This window comes from Astyanax mexicanus, chromosome 20, assembly GCF_023375975.1.
Source record: "Astyanax mexicanus isolate ESR-SI-001 chromosome 20, AstMex3_surface, whole genome shotgun sequence".
NCBI classification, from domain to species: Eukaryota; Metazoa; Chordata; class Actinopteri; order Characiformes; family Acestrorhamphidae; genus Astyanax; species Astyanax mexicanus.
The window spans coordinates 36,604,939-36,614,744 of record NC_064427.1 but is presented as its reverse complement, the minus strand read 5'-3'; positions in this window follow the sequence as shown (position 1 = coordinate 36,614,744).

Sequence of the window (9,806 nt, the reverse complement as noted above, 5' to 3'; positions counted from 1 at the left end):
ATACCGCTTAAAAATGATGAGTTTCTTTGATTTTACCAAATTGAAAACCTCTGGAATATAATCAAGATGAAGATGGATGATCACAAGCCATAAACCAAACTGAACTGCTTGATTTTTTATCCAAAAGCAGCGTGTAAGACTGGTGGAGGAAAACATGATGCCAAGATGCATGAAAACTGTGATTTAAAAACAGGGTTATTCCACCAAATATTAATTTCTGAACTCTTAAACCTTTATGTATATGAACTTGTTTTCTTTGCATTTTTTGAGGTCTGAAAGCTCTGCATCTTTTTTGTTATTTTAGCCATTTCTCATTTTCTGCAAATACATGCTCTAAATGACAATATTTTTATTTTAAATTTGGGAGAAATGTTGTCTGTATTTTATAGAAAAAAACAACAATGTTTATTTTACTCAAACACAAACCTATTATTGGAAAAACAGAGAAACTGATTCAGAAACAGACCAGAGCTCTAAAAGTGCTATATACAATATAGCTTTATAAGTGTCAGATGTACATTCTGTGTATCTGATACCTGATGTCATTGTCTTCCTTCCTTTCCAGAAAGCTGTAAAAAAAAAAAAAACATAGAAAAGAACAAAATATGAATTCTAATCTCTAATTTAAGATTTAGTTTGTGTAAATATTCAGATTTATATTACAGATTTTTATGTTGTGCCCTGGCTAGTATGACACCTTATTAGTTCTGCATTTAACATAAAAAACTACATTTAAAGATCAGGCATAATATCAACTCATGTAACTATAATGCTTTAATGTATAGACAATTGTTTGAATCAGGCATAGCCGTTTTTGTGTTTTTGAAAGAATGAAAATTTCGACTGTAAGTGTACCGTCTTTACATAGACCTCCATTGAGGCTGTAAAGAATCTAAACAAGACTAGACTTCATTTGAGCTGGTAAAATGTGTGTGTTTGTGTGAGGGGGTGTGTATTTGTCCTGAAATGCCTTGAAGAACCTGCTGTAGAACAGGTTTGAGAGGATGCAGTCTGGGCTGAGGTGGATGGAATGTAACCTGTACCTGAGAATCATCTAGAATCAAACTACAACTACATCTAGAATCAAACTACAACAGGGGTCTCATATATATATATATATATATGAAACAGAAAATACAGTAAGACTACTCCTCCTCAGCTGAGCTGAATTTAATGTGGCTGGCGAAAACACAGACTAAGTTACAACGTAATGGAATTAGTGGGAATTAGTGGGATGTGTGTGTGTGTGTGTGTGTGTGTGTGTGTGTGTGTGTGTGTGTGTGTGTGTGTGTGTGTGTGTGTGTGTGTGTGTGTGTGTGTGTGTGAGAGGTTGCGTTACAAACTGTTTCACAATCCAAAAATGTGCTGATCTCATTTTGAAACTCAAGTTCATCATTATTAATTTGACAGTAGAGGAAGGTATTCATGTCTGTTCTCTGTATACAAATGAAAATTTGCAACAACAAAAAAAGCGATTTTAAAATATTCATTAATTATATATTAGTGATGTCAATCGATAAAAAAATGTAATCAGATTAATTACAACAATATTCTGTGATTAACTGCAATTAATCACACTATATATATATATATATATATATATATATATATATATATATATATATATATATATATATATATTAGTGGTGTTAATTAATTTAAATACTAAATAAATTAAAATATATATACATGTATGTTTTAGGGGAGATAAAAGCCAGCGTAGGCCACTGGAATAAAGAATGCATGATAAATTGAATAGAGGAAACATTTTTGCTTTAGTATAAACATCTCAGCTTAGTTATAAGGATTTCTGAATTACAACTTAATTTAGTGAAGTAATTTACTTCACTACATTGGAAAACTCCCCATTACTGAGTAAAAAATTAAATGCTGGGAAAAAAAAAACAATGGGAATAAAAAAAAAAAAGTTTTGTTCTCCATGGTAGCGCAGCTGAACTTCTCCATGCAGTGTTTAATAATGTTTTCATGTTTTTCATGATAATTCCTTACATTTGTATTAGGAACATTAAATAATCTGCTTGGATGTAAAAAAAAATAAATAAATAAATAGCAGTTAAAGCACAGCAATGGCAAGTTAAAAAATAATTATGAAGTGTAAAATTATAAAAAATACGGTTTATAATCACATATATGACCATAACTTTTTAACAGTATAGAAAAAATGGATCATAGAAACCTATGCCACTTGTTCTTGAAAATGTTTTATGGGGTGGTCTGAACAAATACTGTCTGAAAGATCCAAATTATTTAATTTAATAATTATTTAATTTATGATTTTTACTTTTTTACATCAAATAAATAAAAGTAACTATGTAACTTTTAATCAAAGTATATTTTAAATTGAGTACTTTTTACTTTTACTCAAGTAGATTTTTAGATGGGTACTTTTACTTTTACTTGAGTAGAATTTTAGCAAAACAAAGGCACTTTTACTTAATTACAATTTTCAGTACATTATCCACCTCTGTTTGATAGTTGGGTCAGCTCAAGAACAGATCACCTTCTCACCACAGGGAACCGCTCCAGAGTTCGTTTGGGAGTGTACCCGAGACTATATATACATATATATATATATATATATATATTGTGGTAGGCCCCTGGGGTTAGGGGCGTGACCACTGTGACCCGGAAGGAGGAAGCACACAGAGATAACAGGGATTAAATCAAAATGTACCTTTATTGGCTTTTAACGCCCTCCACCACACCCAAAAACAACTTAAATAAACATAGCTCGGCCCAATGGGGCTCTAGAGTCTATAAATCACTTAGTGGTCGTTTTAAAGGTCGGTGCGGCCTCAGCTCACTCCTCCCAAGTCCAAGTCTCTCCCTAGTGTGAGCTGAGGCAGAGTTTTTATGCCTGTCCCAGCTGGCGGCTTAATCAGTCCTGAATGCACACCGGCTGGGACAGACATGGCTGTGAGTTCCGGCGTGGGGCGGACCCACGGTTCCCCCACCTCCTCACGCCACAATATATATATATATATATATGTAGCTATTCTATTGAGCTGTTCTATATCTGTGACCGATATTATGCATAATATAAAAAGTAATACATAAATTGTATTTAGGCTAGAATTGTTAATTGTTCTGGTATAGTACAGTCACATAACTAAAAAAGCTAGCAATTAGCAGTCCTCTCTCATTTGTGAGTGTCATGAGGCTGCCATCACTACCTATGCAACCCATGCAACTTCCGGGAAAGGTGGGAAGTCTGTCTTGTACTAAGCATGTGAAAAAACACAGAACCAAACAGGCAAAATATTTATTCAACAGTGGCTGATATGGACACTGCAGATTAACAGTGATTTATTAAATGGCAGAAAGAATAACAAGCAGTCACGCAAATTGAGCAGTAAAAATTAAAATGAACTAGAAAAGGCAAAGTTCGTGAACGAACTTTAAGTTGGCTTGTCAAATAGTTACTAAGTTGTGTAGTGTGGTGTGGAGTGTGTGGGGTGTGGAGTGGGTTGTGGAGTGTGTTTGGTGTGGTGTGTTTGGAATGTGGGGTGGAGTGTGGTGTATGTGTGGTGGAGTGTGGGGTGAGTTGTGTGTATTAGGTGTGGAGTGTGTGTGGTGTGTGGTTTGTGTGGTGTGGAGTGTGTGTGGTGTGGGGTATGTGTGGTTTGAAGTGTGTGTGGTGTGGGGTATGTGTGGTTTGAAGTGTGTGTGGTGTGGGGTTTGTGTGGTGTGGAGTGTGTGTGGTGTGGGGTATGTGTGGTTTGAAGTGTGTGTGGTGTGGGGTATGTGTGCTGTGGAGTGTGTGTGGTGTGGGGTGTGAAGTGTGGTATGTGTGTGGTGGAGTGTGTGTGGTGTGGGGTATGTGAGCTGTGGAGTGTGTGTGTGGTTTAAAGTGTGTGTGGTGTGGGGTATGAAGTGTGTGTGGGGTGGAGTGTGTGTGGTGTGGGCTATGTGAGCTGTGGAGTGTGTGTGGTTTAAAGTGTGTGTGGTGTGGGGTTTGTGTGGTGTGGAGTGTGTGTGGTGTGGGGTATGTGTGGTTTGAAGTGTGTGTGGTGTGGGGTATGTGTGGTTTGAAGTGTGTGTGGTGTGGGGTTTGTGTGGTTTGAAGTGTGTGTGGTGTGGGGTTTGTGTGGTGTGGAGTGTGTGTGGTGTGGGGTATGTGTGGTTTGAAGTGTGTGTGGTGTGGGGTATGTGTGGTTTGAAGTGTGTGTGGTGTGGGGTATGTGTGGTTTGAAGTGTGTGTGGTGTGGGGTATGTGTGGTTTGAAGTGTGTGTGGTGTGGGGTTTGTGTGGTGTGGAGTGTGTGTGGTGTGGGGTATGTGTGGTTTGAAGTGTGTGTGGTGTGGGGTATGTGTGGTTTGAAGTGTGTGTGGTGTGGGGTATGTGTGGTTTGAAGTGTGTGTGGTGTGGGGTATGTGTGGTTTGAAGTGTGTGTGGTGTGGGGTATGTGTGGTTTGAAGTGTGTGTGGTGTGGGGTTTGTGTGGTTTGAAGTGTGTGTGGTGTGGGGTTTGTGTGGTGTGGAATGTGTGTGGTGTGGGGTATGTGTGGTTTGAAGTGTGTGTGGTGTGGGGTATGTGTGGTTTGAAGTGTGTGTGGTGTGGGGTTTGTGTGGTTTGAAGTGTGTGTGGTGTGGGGTTTGTGTGGTGTGGGGTATGTGTGGTTTGAAGTGTGTGTGGTGTGGGGTATGTGTGGTTTGAAGTGTGTGTGGTGTGGGGTATGTGTGGTTTGAAGTGTGTGTGGTGTGGGGTTTGTGTGGTGTGGAGTGTGTGTGGTGTGGGGTATGTGTGGTTTGAAGTGTGTGTGGTGTGGGGTATGTGTGCTGTGGAGTGTGTGTGGTGTGGGGTGTGAAGTGTGGTATGTGTGTGGTGGAGTGTGTGTGGTGTGGGGTATGTGAGCTGTGGAGTGTGTGTGTGGTTTAAAGTGTGTGTGGTGTGGGGTATGAAGTGTGTGTGGGGTGGAGTGTGTGAGCTGTGGAGTGTGTGTGGTTTAAAGTGTGTGTGGTGTGGGGTTTGTGTGGTGTGGAGTGTGTGTGGTGTGGGGTATGTGTGGTTTGAAGTGTGTGTGGTGTGGGGTATGTGTGGTTTGAAGTGTGTGTGGTGTGGGGTTTGTGTGGTTTGAAGTGTGTGTGGTGTGGGGTTTGTGTGGTGTGGAGTGTGTGTGGTGTGGGGTATGTGTGGTTTGAAGTGTGTGTGGTGTGGGGTATGTGTGGTTTGAAGTGTGTGTGGTGTGGGGTATGTGTGGTTTGAAGTGTGTGTGGTGTGGGGTATGTGTGGTTTGAAGTGTGTGTGGTTTGGGGTTTGTGTGGTGTGGAGTGTGTGTGGTGTGGGGTATGTGTGGTTTGAAGTGTGTGTGGTGTGGGGTATGTGTGGTTTGAAGTGTGTGTGGTGTGGGGTATGTGTGGTTTGAAGTGTGTGTGGTGTGGGGTATGTGTGGTTTGAAGTGTGTGTGGTGTGGGGTTTGTGTGGTTTGAAGTGTGTGTGGTGTGGGGTTTGTGTGGTGTGGAATGTGTGTGGTGTGGGGTATGTGTGGTTTGAAGTGTGTGTGGTGTGGGGTATGTGTGGTTTGAAGTGTGTGTGTTGTGGGGTTTGTGTGGTTTGAAGTGTGTGTGGTGTGGGGTTTGTGTGGTGTGGAGTGTGTGTGGTGTGGGGTATGTGTGGTTTGAAGTGTGTGTGGTGTGGGGTATGTGTGGTTTGAAGTGTGTGTGGTGTGGGGTATGTGTGGTTTGAAGTGTGTGTGGTGTGGGGTTTGTGTGGTGTGGAGTGTGTGTGGTGTGGGGTATGTGTGGTTTGAAGTGTGTGTGGTGTGAGGTATGTGTGCTGTGGAGTGTGTGTGGTGTGGGGTGTGAAGTGTGTGTGGTATGTGTGGGGTGGAGTGTGTGTGGTGTGGGGTATGTGAGCTGTGGAGTTTGTGTGTGGTTTAAAGTGTGTGTGGTGTGGGGTATGAAGTGTGTGTGGGGTGGAGTGTGTGTGGTGTGGGCTATGTGAGCTGTGGAGTGTGTGTGGTTTAAAGTGTGTGTGGTGTGGGGTTTTTGTGGTGTGGAGTGTGTGTGTGGTGTGGGTTATGTGTGGTTTGAAGCGTGTGTGGTGTGGGGTATGTGTGGTTTGAAGTGTGTGTGTAGTTAGTGTGTGTGTGTGGTGTGGGGTATGTGTGGTTTGAAGTGTGTGTGTAGTTAGTGTGTGTGTGTATGTAGTGTGGGGAGTGGACTGTGTGTTGTGTGGGGTGTGTAGAGTGTGTGGTGTGTGTGTGGGGTTTGGTGTGTGTGGTGTGGGGTATGTGTGGTGTGGAGTGTGTGGGGTGTGTAGAGTGTGTGGTGTGTGGAGTTTGTGTGGGGTGTGGGGTATGTGTGGTGTGTGGTGTATGTGTGTAGTGTGGTATTGGTTCTGGTGTGGGTTGTGTTCAGCAGTCTCTTCTCCATACAGATACAGTACTGAGGAGCAGGGCAGAGAGGGGGGCCGTGCGCAGGATCGGCTGGTGTGTGTGAGATGGCCAACATTCCGCCCATTCATTCCTATGGGGAAAGTTCGTACGATAATTTTACGAAAACCGTAAATCGTATCGGTGAGATCAGCATATCGTCTGAAACGTCTCTGCAAGTTCTGTATGTCTTGTGAATTTCGTGGTTCTAGCTTGAAAATTGTGACTTTTAGAGCAGTTTGAAAAAAGTGTGAATGGAAGTCTATGGGGAAAAAAGTGACTTTGACGGAACCGTGCTAGAACCCTGGTTCTCCGATCGCTTAGAAAAGCACAAGCACACTCCACGGCTATGGGTTCTACCATCCTGTGAAGTTTGGTGGTTCTAGCTCGAAAACTGTAGGAGGAGTAGCGTTGAGAAATTTTAGCGTAGAATAATAATAATAAGAAGAAGAAGAATAAGAAGAACAGTAAGTTGGCTTTGACAAGCCAACTTAATAAAAAGACAACAAAGGTTCTTTGAGGTTTTATGAGGATCCCTGGCTCCAGACATGAACAAACACTGCTTGAGCCACACCAACCAGCCTGTTCGCTCTTAATCAACCCTAAGGACCAGTTTCCATCAAACAGCATAATATCAGAGCTGTGCTGCTTCAACAATAATGCTACTTATCATGCAAGATTTCTGATTTCAAAGGAGAATTTTAGTGATTTTTGTGTCCTTAAAGTGAACCTTGCCTGTTTAGTCTGGTATGCTTCAAAACTGCCTTCATGTCCAACACTAGTAACATGAACAAATTCCAGATGCAACATCCCTCTCAAAGCAGGTCATCATGGTCAAACTTTGATGATGTCATAAGGACCTCTGGATAAGAACATACGGGTAGTTTAAAGAGCTCGTCTCTTGGGCAGTGTCACGCTCTAGTAAGTGATACTCACTCTGAATGATTTGCTTTGATCTACTTAGAAGTTTCCAGATGTGACCAGATGCCATGTATTCTGTACGGTGGCCAAGAAAGCCCAGCGCAGTGCAAATTGAAAAGCGCTGCAAAAGCACAAAACACATCCATCAAAATTACAACACAGGCGCAGCAAATAGAAAAACGCGCTGCAAATAGAAAAACGCGCTGCAAATACAACCACAACACAACGGAAGTGAGTCACAACACAACGGAATTTTCCCGGGGGACCTTAAAAGATGCTGTACCAGCTGTATACAAAGGACAATAAGTGGCAAACAAGCTTCTGAAAAGTAAGTTATGTTTATTACCTGTGATTACCACGGTTGTGTGCATATTATTAAAAGTTCTGCTTCACAAAACGCCTTGTTTGCCACTTATTGTCCTTTGTACACATAGTGAAGTCCGAGACGTTACTCAAGACGCAGCTCAGCTGGTACAGCATCTTTTAAGGTCCCCCGGGAAAATTCCGTTGTGTTGTGGTCAGTGTTGGGAGTAATGGCGTTAAAACTAACGCCGTTACTTTTTTTCAGTAACGAGTAATCTAACTAATTACTATGACTGTAACTATAACGCCGTTACCATTTCCGACACCCCGTTACTGCACGTTACTTTAGCCGCTCTATTAACTTTTTTTTTTTTTTTTACTTCGCTTTGCCCTGGTTAACCCCTCCTTCGGTGAACTTGAGCTTCTGGCCGCTGTGCCTGTGTGTTGGCGTGGTGAAGTGAGGCACAATTGTGACGATTTGCTGCTCTAATCAATTCAGTGATTGCCGTGGACAGCCCAAGTTCCGATTAAAGGAAGTTAAGCTCTTTTTAGCTGCTCCGGTTTTTGTGGTGCTGCTGCTTTCTCTTTTAGAGCTTAGATTCTCTGCCCGAACCCGACCTGACCCGAGGACCGACCCGAAATCGGGCTCCTATTTTTATTTTATATAAAGCTCTGGTGTGATAATCACAATGTTGCTAAATAACCAATTATTATTGTTCACTAAAGCGAACGAAATAGCGAAAACTGAAAGTGAAAAACATTTGTGTTAACTGAATCTAATAAAAACGGTAATTAAAAGGAAAAAACATAACTATCTCGAACTGTATTTTGTGTTTATAAAACTAACTAAAACGAACTGAAATTACTGATAGAATACCCTCATTTTCGTGTTTAATTTATTTATAAGCGCTGTTGTACAGCGGGAGGTGTTGTGCCGAGTGCGCTGCACCTTGTGGTCCGTTAGTTGTTGTGTAAAGCGCTCGTGCTAGCCGCAAAATACAACGGAAAACACAGAGAAACTGCAGAATTATGTATGGGATTACAATATGAGCGCCAGGCAGATGAAAGAGAAACAGGAGATACAGTATGTGAGAACATTTACCTGTGAGTAGCTCACACCAAAACACGCAAATCTCTTTCTTTCTCTTTTTCTCTCTCTCTCTCTCACGTTTATTAGATTGATATCTCTGATGAGATGAGAAAATGGCCATAATAAACTGTAACTTCATTAAACTAACAACATAATGCAACAGGGTCTTTTGTAACTTGTACAATTTGGGGTGTGTCTAAGAAAATCTCAGTTTGGAGGACCTAACACTTTACCCTACCCCTTTATCCCAACAGCCTTTGGGACACCCTACCCCTAGATGTAAACATGCAAAACAGAGGGGCAGTTGTGCTGCATGACTAATGACTTGGACCTACATTATCAGAAAGGCAATTTTTTTTCCTAAAAAAATCAGTTTAAACATATTTTTCTGTTTAAAATAAAAATTTCACTTTTTAAAGAATAAATGGGCAACAAAAGTGCACACCCATCTACTGTACTTTTGTTTGACTCGTACTTTTGTTTGACACCAATATCACAATCAAGGAAAACAAACATATAGAAATGTGGGCATCTTGGAAAGTGGTAGTAATATTACTTTTTGCGTGGCTAATGTGCTTTTTTTTTTTGGAAAAATTAGGGGCTACGTGGTAGGGGCAAGGGGTAAAATGAGATTGGGTCTTTGGTTTGCCTTTTCTCACAGTAGATTTCCCTTTAAAATATATATATATATATATATATATATATATATATATATATATATCAGCCCACTAGCAGTATTTGGATAGACAGTTTGTTGATTTTGAATTACAGACAAAGCATTTTGGTTTACCACTTATTTCACTAGTTTTGGACATGAAAGGCATACTGAAGCTTACAGGTCTAAACAGTTGAGCTTCTAGTTAATTGGACTTGAGCAAAAATAGTAAAAACACAGTAGCATATGTTGACTGGAGAATGTATAAGAGATACAAAAAATAACCAACATGTTTTGGCACGCCGAATTTCATCAGGGTTAAAAGACAAAATATAATAACATCCCTGTTTTTAGAACACACATGATTACAAAACAACCAATGAGAACACTTCAAGTACTAAAGGTCACATAATCAGACAATGAAAGGCTAACAGCTCAATTCC